The sequence below is a fragment of the Panthera onca genome, chromosome B2, assembly GCF_046562875.1.
Source record: "Panthera onca isolate mPanOnc1 chromosome B2, mPanOnc1 haplotype 2, whole genome shotgun sequence".
In the NCBI taxonomy this organism is placed as follows: Eukaryota; Metazoa; Chordata; class Mammalia; order Carnivora; family Felidae; genus Panthera; species Panthera onca.
Genome location: NC_138343.1, coordinates 86337172 through 86354872, shown reverse-complemented (window position 1 = coordinate 86354872; position 17701 = coordinate 86337172). Strand labels below are relative to the sequence as shown.

Here is a 17701-nt window from a genome sequence, read left to right as displayed (position 1 = left end):
CAGTCATTTTACTACTGGTTCTGTCCTAAGCTGACTTTGTTTTGGTGGACCTGGAAGAGATTTAGGGAATTCTTTGGAGATCAAATTCCTCAGCATGGCTCTCTCTCTTGGCTTAGACTAATGTACTATATTTGAGCAGTAACCCCCTTAAATAGAGCAGTCAGTCCCCAGGAGCTTAGATGTCCATCTCCAACTTCTTTGCTGAGGCCTGTTTTTCCTTGTAGGTGACAATTTTGGACAGGACCAAAGACAACTCCCAAGCTTGTTCTCTCTAATATGTGGACACATCTGCCCACATGCACCTTTTGTGCACACTAACCCCAAAGCGGTAAGTAGCACCTCTTCTTCTCTCCAAAGCATCCTGCCAGTGTGCTCTTGCCCTCTATAGTTCCTGGGCAGGAGTCAGTAACCAGTCCACATGGTCCTTCTAATGCTGGAGTACATATCAAGTTCTCTGACTGCTCTTCCTGAAGATCCTCTGTAGCCCTCTTTGCTCACAGCATCCCAGTGGCTCTCCCCACAAGAACCCTAAATCTTTTCTCCGATCTCACTGTTTAACCCTTAATACTCTCAGTGTAGGCTTTAGAATTGTCTAATTTTTGACAACATCACTTTGAAATGTTTAAGTTCTACTGGATGCAGTCCTTCATCTCATTTTAATAGCTAGTGTTCATCCTATCTGGGTATTTCAGTTAAAATTTCCCATTTTGTCCCTTTTTAGAAGCAAAACTTGGTTCTGTGAGGACATTAATGGTAGAGATTTTTTTAAAAGTTTTTTTTTTAATCTAAATTTTGTTTCCTGGAAGTTCCTTCTTTCCAGGTGTGTTGTTCTCTGTCCTTCATCCTGGGACCTTTCCTCAACAGACTGGTGGTCCCTGACTGCTCACATTTCAGAGTGAGATACAAAGAGGTGACAGAAAGCCCTCTCCACATGTGTGTAGATTGAAGTATCAACTGGTGGGTTTCTCTGTAGCATAATCCAGCTGGACAGTTTCATTGAAGAGTACAAGTCATAAAGGATCTGTTAGGTCTTTCCTTTAGGGATGGTCACCCCAAGGAGGAAATCCTCCAATCTCCTGCTTTTGAGTTGTGGATTATTGAACCTGGATTTCCAGTTTTCTCCAAGCCAAGAAGTGAAGGGTATTAGGGTTTCACCCTTTATAATGTAGTACTTGACTAACACAATCTGTGGAATCAGCTTTATCATCTTTGTGGAAATGACATTTAGGTGAGAACCTGAAGGTTAAGTCAGATGATTTATACAGGGAGTAGAAAAATCACTGGTTTAGTAGTGGTTGTAGCATATCTGAAATCCCTGAGCAGGTGTTTAAAGATTTGAGGTGTTACCAAAACCCAGTGGGCAAATAGAGCAGGTAAGATGGAGTAGAAGAGATAGACAGAGGGGCAGATTGTATAAATTGTTAAAGGACATAGTTAGAATTCTGGATTGATTCTAGGTGTAATGAGAAGCCATACAAAGATGTTAAAGAGAGTGGCATGATTGATTTTAGGTTTCTAATAAAATAACTCTGGCTGCTGCCAGGAGAATATATTTGAACAGTACAAAATTGTGAGTCAAAGAAGAGTTAAAGGCCCTTGGGAACTAGAGGCTCTTGCTGTAATTCAGACTGATGACTTGAAAATGAATGCCAAGAGGGAATTCTAATCCCAGGAATTGCAGAGGACTGGACTGATCCTTCCACAGATAATAATTATAATACACATACATGTGTCTATGCATACGTGTGTTTGTGTATATAGAATTTAAAAGCATTGAAAATGACCAGAAGCAGGCAGAACTTAGGACTTCACCCTAAAAGGAGACACCCATACACACTGGGCAAAATTCACATTTATATAATTTATTTTTAACACAGTCTACACTGAAACAGAAAGCCAGAATTCTACTGGTTTGAGAAATGCGAGGTTGGAGTTCCAGGATGTCAGAGTGACTAAAAATGTAGAAGAACCTCCTGCAAAGAAGGAATTTATAGAGAGGGAGACCAAAAATATGAAGATGAACTCTCTTCAAATCCTTGGCTAACTTCTGAACTATGTATGCATGGGGGAGAGGCCATGAAGTCCATTAAAAGTAATAGCTGAAAGGATGGAAAACTGAATAGAAATTTTAGATGCTTTTCAAAGCGGAGAAGTCAGAGTTTGGAATTTAGTCCTTTCAAATTAGGGAACTTGGTAAACTCCATGCGTTTTCCACCCACCCATCCACCCTCACAAAGCATAACACTAAGCCTCCACAAATTTTAGGTGATCATCCAGGAATTTAACTCCTTTCCAGAACAAAACCCAACATTTTTCTAGAGAAGCTAATAGATTCCAGCATTTCTACAATGAAACACAATATCTGATATACAACAAATTTCCAGACATGCTGAGAAACAACAAAAAAAGTTACCCATAATCAAGACAAAAAAAGCAAATGAATCAGATATGAAAATTAGCATACAAAGACTTTAAACTTGATTTTATAAATATGTTAAATGACCTGAGGGAAACAATAGTTCTAAAGGGTGAACAGATCAGAAATCTCGGTAAATATTAGTTCACAACCTAGGGAGTTCCCAGGGTAAAATTCAAAACTGGCCCTCATACACATAAGGCAAGAAGAGACCAAATAAAAAGGCAGACCGCTGCCGGTTGGTAGATGGCAGTTTTAATAAGCAAAGAAACTTGGATATGAGGCTTGTCTTGGGTGTCCACAGGATGAGTAGATCTGCATATACACCCACCAGAATCTAAAGCTTACATAGAAGGCTTAATGGAGTTCAATTGTATCAGCTTTTTACATGAGGGTAAAAAAAAATTCAGATAAATGAAAGCTGAGAGAACTAGTTTTCATTAGGTCTGTACTTCTTAAAAAAAGTTTATTTATTATATATTTATTTATTCATTCATTCATTCATTCATTCATTCATTTACTTATTTATTTTGAGAGAGTGTGAGCAGAGAGAGAAAGAGAGTCCCAGATAGTTTCAACAATGCATTTATCTTCATGCCTGTGTCCTTGAAAGAACTCCTAGAATAGGAACAGTGGGTAGAATGTACATTTCAAGTAAGGGAAGGGAATAACCAGCCTCTGATTGCCTGGGTCCAGCTCACAAGTCAATCATAGGTTATGTCCTTTTGATGACTTCCTGTAATAGTAAAGAATGAAAATCTATAAAAAAAGCTAGAAATTTTAGAATTGAAAAGTACAGTTTCTGAAATGATCAAAATCATGGGATGGGCTTAACAGCAAATTAGAGGAAGCAGAAGAGAGACAGTAGCTAGAGGACAGGTCAATAAAAATTATCCAATCTGGAGAAGAGAAGGAAAACCAAGACTGGAGAAAGAATTAACACAGCTCCAGTGGCCTATTGGATGATATCAAGTGATCTAACATATGACTAATTTGAATTTCAGAAAAAAAAGGAAACAGAATGAGGAAGAAAAATATTTCAAGAAACAACAGCTCAAATTAAGTGAAAAAACATCATCTCACATGTCCAGAAAGCTCAGCATATTCTAAAAAGGATAACTACAAAGAAGAACCACACTTTAGGCACATCATAGTCAAAGTGTTGGAGAGAAAACATGGATTTTAATCACATATCATACATAGGAACTCTGAGATATGAATGTTAGCTGCCTTTTCCTTAGAAATATTGGAAGATAATAGAATGGCATCTTCAAGATACTGAAAGAAAAATAAAATAATTGTTGAGCTAGGGTTCTATATCCAGTGAAAATGCCCTTAAAACATGAGGGTAAAAAAAATTGAGATAAAGGAAAGCTGAGAGAATTAGTTTTCATTAGGCCTATGCTTTTTTAAAAAGTTTATTTATTTATTTATTTATTTATTTATTAATTTATTCATTCATTTACTTATTTATTTTGAGAGACAGCATGTGAACACAGAGAGAAAGAGAGAGTCTCAAGCCTGACACAGGACTCAAACTGTGAGCTGAAATCAAGAGTTGGATGCTTAGCCAACTGAGCCACCCAGGCACCACAGGCCTGTACTTTCAAGAAATATAAAAGGTTGTTCTTCATGCCAGAAAGAAATAATGCCTGATGAAAATCAGATGTACTGTAAAGAAGGGCACAACAAATGGCAAATATGTAGTAAAAATAAAATATTGGTTTTTTTTTCTACTCCTATTTTCTGCATAAGATTACTGATGGAGGTTAAGGCATTTATAACACAAGTAAGATATATAAAAACAATAACAAAAGGATAGGAAGCAGTTAAATAGAATTTTACTCTCACAAGATTGTTAATTTTACATGAATTAATATACACCATTAAGTCTAAGTAGACTGTGGTAAGGTAATCTCTAGGATAACCACCCAAAATTATACAAACAGGTATAGCTAAAAAGTTGATAGACAAATTAAAACAAAATCCTGAAAATTATTTGGTTCACCCCTCCTTTCCCCCAAGAAAATCAGGAAAGGAGGAGCTGAGAATCAAAAAACAAGACAAATAGAAACCAAGCAGCAAAGCAGTATACTTAAAACAACCACATCCATAACAGCATTAAATTTAAATGGTCGAGCAGACCAATCCAAAGGTGGAGTTGATGACAGGAGAGATGGAATTGAAGGATGAAACAGTGATATGCTGGTAGTAGATTCTAGCTAATGTTGTTCAGTAAAGGTGTGTATTGTGAAAACTATCTGATATAAAGTGATATTGCTTTATTTTATATGTTAAAACATTTACAGATTTATCAAGCCTAACTTTAGAGCCACAAACAGAATTCACTATAGTTAATGGTTTACCTCCTTCCTTCCCTGCATCCGCTGGAGACAAAAGTACCCACCCAGGTACTAAATTATCTCTTTCTTTTGGATGTTTACAGTCTGGAAGGCATTGAAATACCTAAAGAATAATAAAACAGGAGAACTGGGGCTGATACACCCGTGGTTATTTCTTTCCAGAGTTATTACTTTCCTTTATATGATCCAGCACAATGTAGTATGTATCTATTTTTAATGATACCCAGGGGATAAGATTCCTCTTGGCAACTTAGAGCAATGCTTAGCAGGTTTCTCTGGAAAGGAATGTTTTATATGTACCATGAATCCCTTGTGTTTCTCTTTGAGTTTATTTGAATAAATTAAGAATTTGTTGAACACCTGCTATGTGCAGTACAGTGAGGAATGACAATTAAAGGCAAAATCAATATTAAAAAAGTGTCTTGATTCTTACTAAATTTAAATACATGTGTGGAGAGAGATACATAAATATTCAAGTAGTTAATTAAAAATCTAAACATTAATGCCAAACATTAATTGAATGGCAAAGACAATAAATGCAATACAAGTCCCTAGGAAGTATAGACAACTGTGAGATGGGCTGGTTAGGAACAGCTTCAGGGAGAACCTGAGACTTTCTCTGGCTCTGAAATCAAATGTAGGGTTCAGACTGATAGGGAAAAGGATGAGAGCTCATTTTAAGAGAAGAAAATTGAAGAAAGATGCTGTGCGCTAGTGGATCTACATGTTGTGCTTGAAAACAAAGAGCCAGCAAGCCCAGCTACAGCAGAGGGTTTGAGTGGCCATGCACCACGGTCTAAGATGGCAAAGGCAGGCTGGGCAGAACTCATGGGAGGCAGTGGATGCAGGTTAAGTTATTTTGACCATCACCAGGAAGTCACTGGCTGTGGTTGAGAAGAAATGTAACATGGTGGAAACAGTATGAAACTTAACCTTGTAAAGGGTTGCCTGGATTAGTGGCAAGAAGATTCCTCTTATTTTGACTTTAGTATAGTCTGAGAAAGATTTGAGTAAAGCAGAGTTAGATGTGAGAAAAGAATAAGCAGGTTTACTATAGTGCACCTTTATAAAGCAGATACGAAAATGCTAATATTGTTAGTTGTGGAATCGTTTCAATGAGAACATTACATATTGTTGAGTATCTGTGAATTTTTGCCAAAGAAAATTTGTGTGACCTTAGTTATGATCTTTTAGTGATCATATAGTTATATCTTCTAATAGCCTAGAACTCAATTTAGATGAACTGCCCTGGGTCCCCAGGAGAAGGGCTCAGAATTTAAAAGTCTGTCACTGGTGTGACTTTATTAGCTCTCCTTTGTTCACGGGGCATAAGCTTTCTACAGAGATGTCATTTTTTTTGTACTAATAAGAATGAATTAATAATTCCTCCATAGAGGCTTTCATTCTGCATTTCATTTTGGTTTCGGGCTTATTTCAACCTTCTTTGTGATAAAGTGGAGGCACATTTTTATCTTTACTTGTTTGCTATAAAATAACTCAGGTACCAAAATATCTACAGCATCTGTATAGAATATGGAAACTTTGGAGTGCTAATTGGCAATATGGTACATCACCAGATAAGCACTTCAGGTGGAACTCTTAAAAAGAAATAGCAAAAGCTCTTTTCCTCTACTTTTCTTGATAAAAGCTTTATTTATTACAAAAAGCTGGGGCTTGGGTTGTGGGCTGAATTGGGAAGGAATTGGAGAAGATAGTTTAAAGTGAAAAAAACACTTTAGAGAAAAATTTATTCTTTTGAGCTTTTCTTGTGATATTGTATCATCTGCACCCATGAGTCTAGTAGGCATCAGAGTTGGTGAATTTTCCTAGGAATTATCCTCTGCCTGCTTATGTCACCTTTGTGTATCAGGAAAGCTATAGATATCAAAGGAGGCCCTGGCAGCAGTATGGAATGGGACTCTGCAATTTGATGACATAATGATACTACCTGTTAGATCATTTCAGGGAAAAATTTGATAATAATTAGGCTGGATATGATTTATATAGTGCTATTATGGGTGAAAACATTAGAAACCATTTAATTCTGATTTCTTTTCATTTTTGGCTTTTATATATTGTTTTGGATTATATGTGTTATTAAATTTGGTAAATGCAGAGATCATTTAATGTTATCCAGAATTCTACAAACTTGATGCAATTTGGGTTCATTATAGATGGTCAGAATTACTGAATTAAATGAATGAATCATTGTGTGCTTCAAAATAATTTTATATGTAGAACAAAGCTTAGTAATTTTTAAGACATAGCTTTTGAATTCTTCTGGTCTTAACATAAAACCTAGCTTTAGATGAACCATTGAAAAAAATCAGGGAAAATTTTCTTGCAAAAAGTATCCTGCTTGCTAGAATCTGGACAAATCCTTGGCCAGGCCATTTCCACCATGGTTAAATTCTAGGATAATTATTCTCAACTAACCTTTAGGGAGTGTGGAGAGGATAGCCATTCAGAGATGAAATAGGGTTATTTTGTCCTCAATCCTCTTGTTCTGGGATTTCACATGAGTAAATTTTAAATTTCCATGAAATAGAAGCTTCCCACTTATAGATATGAAGGATGGATATGCAATTATTCACATATTGGCTTTTATCTGCATCTCTCAAAGGTTTAGAGATGTCTTACCTTAGCATGACTCTATTTCTGACTATTTTTGCTTGCATTTGTGAATGTTTGTGTGTGTGTAGGTTTCTGATCTCAGGAATGCTTTGCTGTGCTCCTTTATTTTTTTCTTTTTTGCAATTTCACATGGCTTATGAATCCTTTTCTAACATATTTTGTCTACTTATTTGAAGTAGAATTTTAACAAAAGGCATTCAAAGGCATTACTTATAAAAGATATTATAAAGTAGCTTCAAATACTCAATTTAGTATGGAGTTTGCTAAGGAACCAAAACCTGCTTTGTATTCTCTTCAAAAGAGTAGAGTTGCCCTGGGGCACCTGGTTGGCTCAGTAGGTTGAACGGCTGACTTTGGCTCAGGTCATGATCTCACGGTTTGTGAGTTCAAGCCCCACAAGGGGCTCTGTGCTGACAGTTCAGAGCCTGGAGCCTGCTTCAGATTCTGTCTCATTCTCTCTCTGCCCCTCTCCCACTTGTGCTCCCTCAAAAATAAATAAATGCAAAAAACAAAACAAAACAAAACAGGAGTGGAGTAGTCCCCAGTTTGCCTGCAGCAGAGCAAAATAATGATAAGATAGGGAGGAAAAATTAGAGGCACGTCTCAGTACTTACATTTTTCTTGTCCTTGGTCTAGCCTTCCAGAACAAATGTGATACAGTATTATTATGATGCCTGTTCCTAATTGAAATCTATAGCTTTATTGTGATTGCATTTAGACACATGCAGTCAAGTCCTATCCTATAAACTGATGGTTACCAGAGGAGAGGTGGGTGGGGGGGGGGGTGTGAAAAAGATGATAGGGTTCAAGGAGTGCACTTTTGATGAGCTCTGGGTGATATATGGAATTATTGAATCACTCTAGTGTATGCTTGAAACTAATATAACACTGAATGTTAACTAACTAGAATTAAATAAAAACTTTAAAAAATCCTATCCTATTATAACATGGAGATCCAAGTTTATATTTCATCTCTGAATGCATTACATACTGTATGAGAGTTCAGCCACTAAATAATTGGGGGGGGGGTGGTAGCAATCATGCCATTTCTTGAGGATAATTGGGAGATTGGATTGCCACTTGGTCTACTGTCTAAGGAAAGGAATGCCAACTTTGATTCATTTTAGATTTCCAGATATCTGTTGGACTGTAGCTAGAACACTGTTTGAGAGTTAAAATTCTTTATATTTTTTCCTAACTTTGACACCTCTTTCTATCAAATGACCTGAAAATATCTCTGATATCTCCATGACTTTGCTTCATTCCATTCTCACTGCTGGCTGGACAGTTGCAGGTGATTGTGGAATGATTCTACTCCTGAAGTTTGTAGATGAATGCAAAGAGGATCAACGTAGGGGCGCCTGGGTGGCTCAGTCGGTTAAGCATCTGACTTTGTCTCAGTTCAGGATCTCACAGTTTGTGAATTCAAGCCCCACATAGGGCACTGTGCCGACAGCTCAGCCTAGGGCTCTGTGCCGACAGCTCAGCCTGGAGTCTGCTTTGGATTCTGTGTCTCCCTCTCTCTCTGCTCCTCTCCTGCTCATACTCTGTCTCTCTCTCTTAAAAAGAAATGAAGATTAAAAGAAAATAAAAAAAAAAAAAACAGATGAACGTATAGGGAGGGGTTAATGATGAAAACCGTAAAAAAAAAAAAAAAAAAATGAAAAGAAACAAAAGAAAAAAAAAGTTGGCCCAGCAAGAATCAAAGATGGTGACAGTTTATGGAAGTGTCATGTCAGCGAGAGAGATTTGAAGACTGGAAAGGAGGCATTGGTCACGTATTAATGGAGGATGTGGGGAACTTCCATATATTTATGGCTGGACTTTTTCCCTTTTGCATAATGGATAGTATTAGCAAAACATTCTTTCTTGTGGGATGGAAGTAACAATTTTCTTTGATTTTCTTCTGATCCTCATGAAATTTCTAATTATAGTGACAAAACCTAACTAGCTGCTTATGTCCTATGCTGTAATGTGTAATTTTAATCCCTGAACTCTAAAAATGGTTTACCCACAGGTGTGTGCACATAGAGAGAGAGAGCCTTGCAGAGAGGTACAGAAAAGCCTGTAGCTGAGGCTTTAGGAAATACCTGCGGCATACGCCCTCTGGTCGCCGTTCTCCTGAAGTGTACGGTTTATCAGGGCACAGCAGGTGGGACTGGGACACCCACACGTGGGTGGTAGGCCAGGAGGGAAGAAGTTCTAACTCCTGTATATTCCTCCTCTGTTCTAAGAGAGTATTCCCATCACAAAAATAAAAGTAGTACATTGCCTGTGAGGGACAACTGGTTTAAAAATATTACTTATAAAGGATGCTATTTATTTCTAATTTAAATTACTTTCCCCCTTTTCTTGATCCTACTTACATAAAATAGGTAAGTAATCAACTTACACTATAGAGTTTTAAAATGGCTTTTAGAATGCATGGCCAAATTCTATTTCGTGGCCTTTCAAGATCACTGCCTTGGTTATCATTATGAAATAGCTGTCTCTAGATGGCAGCATTTCAAGCCTTTATAGTACATATTTTAAAATATAAAAAAGAGGTGGCTAGTGATGATTTGGGGGAACTGCCTAGTTTGCTGAGAAAAATCAAAGACTTGTTCAAATTTTAGGACATCTTTGACATTAATTGAAAGCAAACTGGTAGGAAAATAACTGCCCATGGAATAAAATAAGACTGTGTTTTTGTTCACAGCTGGGCTTCCTAAGGATCGTCAGTGTGATTCTCCCTCCACCACACTGTCTAGAGCTTTGGTGGAAAGAGGACCCTCTCCAGCCATCCTTCTCAGAGTGTGTGAGTGCAAAGAGAATATTCTGCTGCACCATCTGTATGGCTCCCTCACCAGTTTAGCAAAGGGGAGGAACTAGGACCTGACCCTGGTTGCATGCCCAGGACACTATCAGATTGGATGTCTATTATTACAGCTAACATTTATTGTCTGTCTATTGTGTGCCAGCTTCAATCTATTTACTTTATGTATGCTTGTAGATTTATTCCTCATAATAGCTCCAACAGGTAGGCACTGCTCTATTCCACTTGGAAAATGAATACTAAGGCACAGAGAGAGTAAGTGACCTTGTCCAAGGTAACACAGCTAGAAAAATGGCAGAACAGAGGTTTGAACTCAGCCATCATGCTCCAGAGATTTTGCACAGATCTACCATGCTTGACTGTATAGTTCTAGCTGGGGAAAAGGCCTGGGGAGAGTGAGAAAAGCACAGCAGCAGGTATGGTGTCACTTTTATTGGGCTTAAGGAAGAAATATCACTTCTTTATGCTCAAGGCTCTGCAGGGTATTCTTCTGAAGGTTTTGCATCTACTTTCTGACCTGGTACTTCAATTCAATTCAGCATACATTTATCGAGTGCCTCTTTATGATCTAGGAATCATGTAAGGTGCTAGGGACAGGAAAGCAGATAAGATATAGACAAAATTATACATTAAATCTTAGAAAGGTGTTCTTTATTTTATAAATGTCCTCTAATGGCAGTTCTTTGCTGATGTCCTTGAAGTAGTGGAATGACACAGTGAGAATGCAAAGCTCCAGATACATGCTTGTTTCTTAGTAGAAATCAGCCTCCCTTTTTGTTCACCTCTCAAATTATTCCGTGAAGTACCACGGAAGATGTCCATATCAGATGAATCTGATTAATAGTGTCCTGTCTGGCTATCAGTAGCAAGCCATGGTTGCCTGAAGCTGTCTATTAACCTGATGGCTCCAGGTGAGCGTCTCAGACCGCAAACATGCAATGACTTTAATGGAAGAAAAAGAATCAACTCTTTTTTTCCATCTCTGTGTTTTCGATCATTTTTGTTTTGACTCCTGACTTCCCCTTGATCTCTAAAATAGCAAATAGCATGTAGGAAAATCTATCATCTGTTAAACAATCATGCAAAGAATGACATGGCAATACTGCCTCTTTTTTTTTTTTATTTTTTTTTTAACGTTTATTTATTTTTGAGACAGAGAGTGACAGAGCATGAACGGGGGAGGGGCAGAGAGAGAGAGGGAGACACAGAACCGGAAGCAGGCTCCAGGCTCTGAGCCATCAGCCCAGAGCCCGACGCGGGGCTCGAACTCACGGACCGCGAGATCGTGACCTGAGCTGAAGTCGGACGCTTAACCGACTGAGCCACCCAGGCGCCCCAATACTGCCTGTTTTACATGAAGGGCATCATCTGACATACTTACTACCACCCAAACTCATGAATTACTTAAAATAAATGTATGGAAACCTCATCCTTAACCTTAAGCAATTGAACTTCTTGATTCTGATTATTTTCTACAAGTGACTTTGAGAGTTAATTACAAATTATAAAATGTGAAAAGAAGATGCTGAGCTTCACAAATACGTTTACAAGAAGGACATCAAAAGACTTTTTGTCTCTAGTATCTATGGGGTAAGTAGCAAATTTAGAGGTAGAGATGACTTGGGACCATGCTATTGGTATCACTCCACTTATTTCATGATAATAAGAGCAATAATCCATAGTTATTGAGCCAGGCCCTATGCTGAGTACTTAAAGTGTATCATCTCATTTAATACTCCCAAACGTCCGTTTTCACATAAGAAAACAGGCTCACAGAGGTTACTTTTCCAAGGTCACATAGCTACTTGTGGCAGAGTGGGGCTACCAACCTGGGAGATTTGTCTAAGTCTATTCGTATAGTTACCTTTCCATACTCTCTAACAAAGTCATTTTAGTTATTGACTTTAGTGAGTGCCCACTTGCTCAGCATATCAGAGCTGAAAGCCATTCCTGACTCCCTGAATTTTTGCACATTTATTGTGAGAAATACATTCATCCCCTAATTATATATGCATACTGCTTCAGACACCTTCATTTTACAACTTGTCATAGTCATTATTTTACCTTCACTGGTGTTGTGGGTTTCATCAGTGCCAGTATTAGTTACCTATCGATGAAACAAATGACTCCAAAACTTTGTGGCTCAATGCAACAATCATCACTTATTATTTCTCATGGCTTCTGAGGGTCAGGAATTCAGATAGAGTACAACAGGGATGAATTGTTTCTGCTCCATAATGTCTGAAGCCTAAGCTGGGGCTGGAATCATCTGGAGGCTTGCTCACTCTAGAGTCTGACAGTTGATGCTGGCTGTCAGCCAAGGGCCCAGCAGGGGCTTTTGTTGGAGCATCCATACATAGCCTTTCCATCAGTCCTGGGCTTTCTCACATGATGGCTGGCTTCAAGAGAAATGATCTCAAGACAACACCAATGTAAAAGCTGAATTACCTTTGTTTTTTCTTTTTGAGCGTGTGTGTGTGTGTGTGTGTGTGTGTGTGTGTACGTTTTTATGTGTGCAGCTTTTTAAGGTGTAATTCACATACTATACAGTTCACTCATTGCAAGTGTATTGAATATTTTTTCAAAGTCTGTACAATTGGCATTTATATAAATGGCTACATAGTTAAATACATACTAATGCTAGGGTTATTGATAAAGTGAAGATAATTAGGTATCCTTGAAGCATTCCATAAATCATCTCAACATCTTGGACTATGCTTGCCTTATTTAAAAAATGGGGTCCTTGATTGGAGAAAAAGCATGATGAGTGCCTGGGCATTATACATACATGCTCTGTATCTTTATCAGGAACTTTCTGTACACATGTGACTATCCCAAGAGTTGTCACACAAGATAACTGATAAATGTGACTTCTGTTGGGGTAGAGCAAAGAGTTCCAGGTGTAGATACTACTGCCTGGCTGTCCTGTATTTGTTCCTCCATTGCAAACAAATCTCTGATTTTGTCCAGGTATATGATGAGATGTGAGCAGAGAAGGTGGAATTCCACTCATGCCCCCTAGCTTTAGGTAATAAACAGTGAAGGGAAGCCCACACTCTTCTTTTATGCCTTGGGAGATGTAGTGTGACGGCAAGACACTTGGAGGTGTGACAGCCATTTTGTGACCGTGAGGGGAGAGCCAATGAAGTAACAGAGAAGACAGTTCAAAGCCCTGACAGTTTTGAGCAGCTATAGTAATGAACTGTGAAACTTCTACTTCAAAGAGTCTTGATTAGTGAGCTACTAAAATGTCCATAATGTTCAAACCACTTTAATTCACATATTTTGTTACTTGAAGCAGAACTCCTCCTAAGTGACAAACTCCTGTGAAAAATACAAGTCATATTCATCCTTATTGGGAACAGAACAAAAGTATATGACTACTTGCTCTCATTAACAGCACTGCTATAAACTGTGAGTTAAGATTATTACAGTTTATAATTTTTCTTTTGGGAAGTCAGTGTCAGTGATGGTGTTTGTATTTTCTAGGCACCTGAGGCCATAGTGACTGTGTGTTCAAGAAATATTTAAGATTAAGGCAAAAAATAGTTCACCCAAGATTTGAACTTTATGCTTAAAGACATTATAGGAGGTAAGGAGAAAGCTCTAAAGATCTGAGAAAATGATTTAGAAAATAAAAAAGTTGGGAATTGGAAACTATAAAATATCTTTATGGAAAGGGCATAGACTGCTAGGCTAGGATCATTTTGTACTACCAAATTGTGTGCAGGACTCCCACTGGAGTCAATCGGAGTCATATGCAAAAATCAATGTCAGGATCTTTCCTTGAAACCACAAACTGAAAGCTGAAAAATCGGAACTATTTCTTGATAGATGCCTGGGAGAGCGCCAAATGTCAGGGAGGCCAGGTGTTTGATGGAAATGAATGTGCTTGATACTCTAATATTGCTGGATAAATTAGCAAGAAAGAGAATTCCATCACTGTCTTTCCCAAAACTTGATTTTTTTAAAGCCCTCAGAACTTCTTCAATTATTTTTTCCAGATGGTTGAGAATTTTAATGAATAATATTCACTCTTTAAAGAAATGATATGAATAGACTTTTTCTTTCCAATAATCTTAGGAAAAAAATCCTTTACGTTTAGACCTGTACTTAATCTGTGGGTCAGAGGTTAACTTCTGTGCACTCTTGTTTCTGGAGTAGAAGGTATTAGTTTAACATGCAATGCACCAACCACTCTATTATGAGTCTCCTAAACTGTTAGAAAGAGGGTGAGGAAGGGAGGGTGCAGCATTTGGGAACGTCAAGTCTCTGAAAACCAACTTTTTGAATAATTTTTCATGGAGGTTCAAGAGAATAATTAAAAATCATCTTCTAATGATTAAAAATCATCCATATATGGTTATGTAATTTAAACAGAAGGTGTGATTTATTAAAATATATAATGCTTTAATTGAGTAGGAATTTGAAGAGCTAGTACATAGAATTTTGCTTAATATCAGTATTGATTAGAATTTTTTCTTATCAGTTATAATAACAAAAGGAATTTTTTAAAAATATTGATTTTAATCTTCAGTTATGAAAATTTTCTCAGGCTTTCCCAGGCCAGTTCTGTAATTTATAAGTTCATCATTCATGAGGATAAGTGCTTATTGTATTTTTGTTGCTGTCTCCTTCTTGTGAGACCCAGTTCATCATTTTTATTAGAATGTTATCATTCTATAGTATTTATTAAGTTGGTAACAGAGATTTATACTGTGCATCACTTTAGGACCTGCTATATGAGATCTAAGGCAATTTTCATAAAGAAGTAATAGTATTGATATATTGATTGAATGATCTAATTTTTTTGTTTATTTGAGAATCTTAAGAGTTTCTTGGTGGATAAGACCAAAGGTGTAGAAAGTCTAGTGTTAGTAGACAGAGTCCTCAAGAAATTTGCAATGTGCAGGAAATGTGATTTTCATTATATTGTGTGGAATTTAGGCTTTACAGATCATGTATTCAGCTCTTTCTTACATTCAAAGGACTGGAGGAGCACCTAAGAGGTCCCTTGACTTTTCAAGGACCATACAGTGGGTCAGTGGAATAGAAAGGGAGGCCATATCTTCTGACCCCTGTCCAAAGGTCTTTAGGCTATGTCATAATGTCAATCTCAAATTTTTCTAATAATCTACTGGAGTCTATCATTTTACAGTTCTCTAAACCCTTGTTTTTCAAGGGTTTGCAGAGTTACAAGTTCAATGAAGTTAAAGTGTCAGTACACAAAAATTGCATTTATTATTTTTGTCTTATAGCAATCTTTAAAATTTCAAGTTTACTTCTGGCTCCAGTGTTTTGGGATTTAATAAACTATTGCACAATCTACTTCTACTCTTCATAACGTACCTTCTCTGGGTTGCAATGGACTCATCACAAAGTAAGGATGTTGCTATAATTGATCTTGGAAGTCCAGCCCTACAATTCTATTAATCTATATACAATTTCCACTTACTCTTTGGATGAAGTCTTCCTGGTATTAGTATTTTATTGTGTTTCTTTCATTGGGCAATGAAGATTTTCTTTGAGTACGTAAAATAATCTTAGGCATGAATGGTTAGAAACATTTTTTTTTTTTGGCAAAGTAGCCTCTGTCTTCTTGGATTAAATTGGGTTTAAGGCTAACTCTGAAAGTAAAACCACTGTTGGCCTTTAAATGCCCTGGAGTCTGGATTAGAAGGAAAGTCCCTGGTGGGTAAGGAAGGCACTTGAGATGAGCACTGGGTATTATAGGTAAGTGATGAATCACTAAATTCTACTCTTGAAGCCAATATTACACTGTATATTAACTAACTAGAAAAAAGAAGTAAAGTCCCTGGCTAGCTCCTGTCTTCTGTATTTATTAACTCAAGTCTCTTTTCTGATCTCTCAGTCTTTAAATTCTCAAGTGCCAGAAATGCAGAATCATTACTCATTCTTTTTTCTCTTGCCACCTGCAACTGCCCACACTTACTGAACAGACACTCTGGGTAAGCTATGGCCTCATTCTCTACTATTCCTAGGGCCTTCAAGCCCTCTATTACCCGAAATTCCTGGGCATGTCAGGGGGTGGTCTGGTTACTAACTCCTTGAAGATTTCTGATTGTAGTGATGGGTCTGGGAGAACACTGAGGGGGTATAAACCCATATAATGTCAATACCAGGGTGTGAGGTGGGAGTCAGTGGTGCTGGAACTCCAGGTCCTGGTTTTTCTAATGTGTCAGTGCAGTGTCAGTGTGAAATTATACTGATGATGATGGGGAAGAACTAACTAGTAAGTGCCATGGGGGAAAACTGGAAATCTGTGCTTGTAATAGATCCAACATAAGGAGGGAAAATTCAAAATTTAGTTTGGTTATGAAAAAAAAAAGTTATAGTACTCTGGTGACTTGATCTTAACTTAGGTTTACTTTTTGAGCAACAACAAAACAACAGCTATATATACAGCTAAATATATCACATGGGTCTTATTGCTTCACTGTTCAATTTTATTCATGTACTTTCGGTGTTCATATAATCTAGTCCTGTACTCATGCAATGGGATTATTGTTTTAGATCTTACAGGAAAATTAGATTGCATCCTGACCAAGGTAATTTTGAGCTTAAAGGATTTGTGTGAATGCTAATGAATGCCCACTCGAGAACTCTCAGGTACATACAGGCAGATCTTGAGAAGCATTTTGATACAGCGAGCTTTTTATCACACATCAGTTCTTTGAACAAATTTTTTAAAGCAACATCTCTTGTTTGTTTCTACATGTTCATTGGAAAAATAATAAGAATAGAGACAAACAATATGTGAAATGATTATTTACCCACGTACCCCACAGATAAATGAACACCAGTAACACTTTGGCATAAACTTTTATAATTCTTTTGTACACACACACACACACACACACACACACACATTTTTTGTTTTGGATACCAAATTGCTCCCAATCTATTTCTTTTGTTTCTACTTTAAAATATTAACTTTTCTGGGTTTCACTAGATTTATCAAAAAATGAGGGTGTTGCTGTAATTGATCTCTGAGGTTTAGTCCCACCAATTCTATGGACTTTTAAAATTTTCACATATTCATTGGGTAAAATCACTTGCACAACAATATGAAAATTCTTTTAAATTTCATACCTAGTAATGTTTTGTGAACATTTCAATGTCATTGAATATTATTTAATAATATAATTTTAATGACTTTATATTATTCTATTATGATTATAGTATAGTATTATTACTAACCTTTTTTTAAACATTAAGGATTTTTTTCTAATTTTCCAGTTATATTTTATGCTCAATCATCATCCTTATAAATAAACTCTTATACTTGTGTCAGATGATTTGTGTATAATAAATTCCTAAGTGTGTAATTTGTAGAAATCAAGATTCCCAAAGTTTAAGTGTTTTATAAATGTGGTGAAAATTACCTCCAGAAATGATGTGCCAGTTTATATACTCCCGAATTTTAGTTCAGCATATTATTATTCAAAACTA

The 17701-nt window shown here is 37.0% G+C and overlaps 1 long non-coding RNA gene across 1 annotated transcript in view; it reads left to right on the top strand.

The window, feature by feature from the left end:
• LOC132667401 (uncharacterized) overlaps positions 1–10210 on the top strand; it is a 43663-nt gene extending 33453 nt beyond the window's left edge. Inside the window, exon 3 of the long non-coding RNA XR_013555693.1 lies at positions 10112–10210. This is a non-coding gene — a long non-coding RNA (uncharacterized LOC132667401). The remainder of the gene's footprint in view (positions 1–10111) is intronic.
• The last annotated feature ends 7491 nt before the right edge of the window (positions 10211–17701 follow it).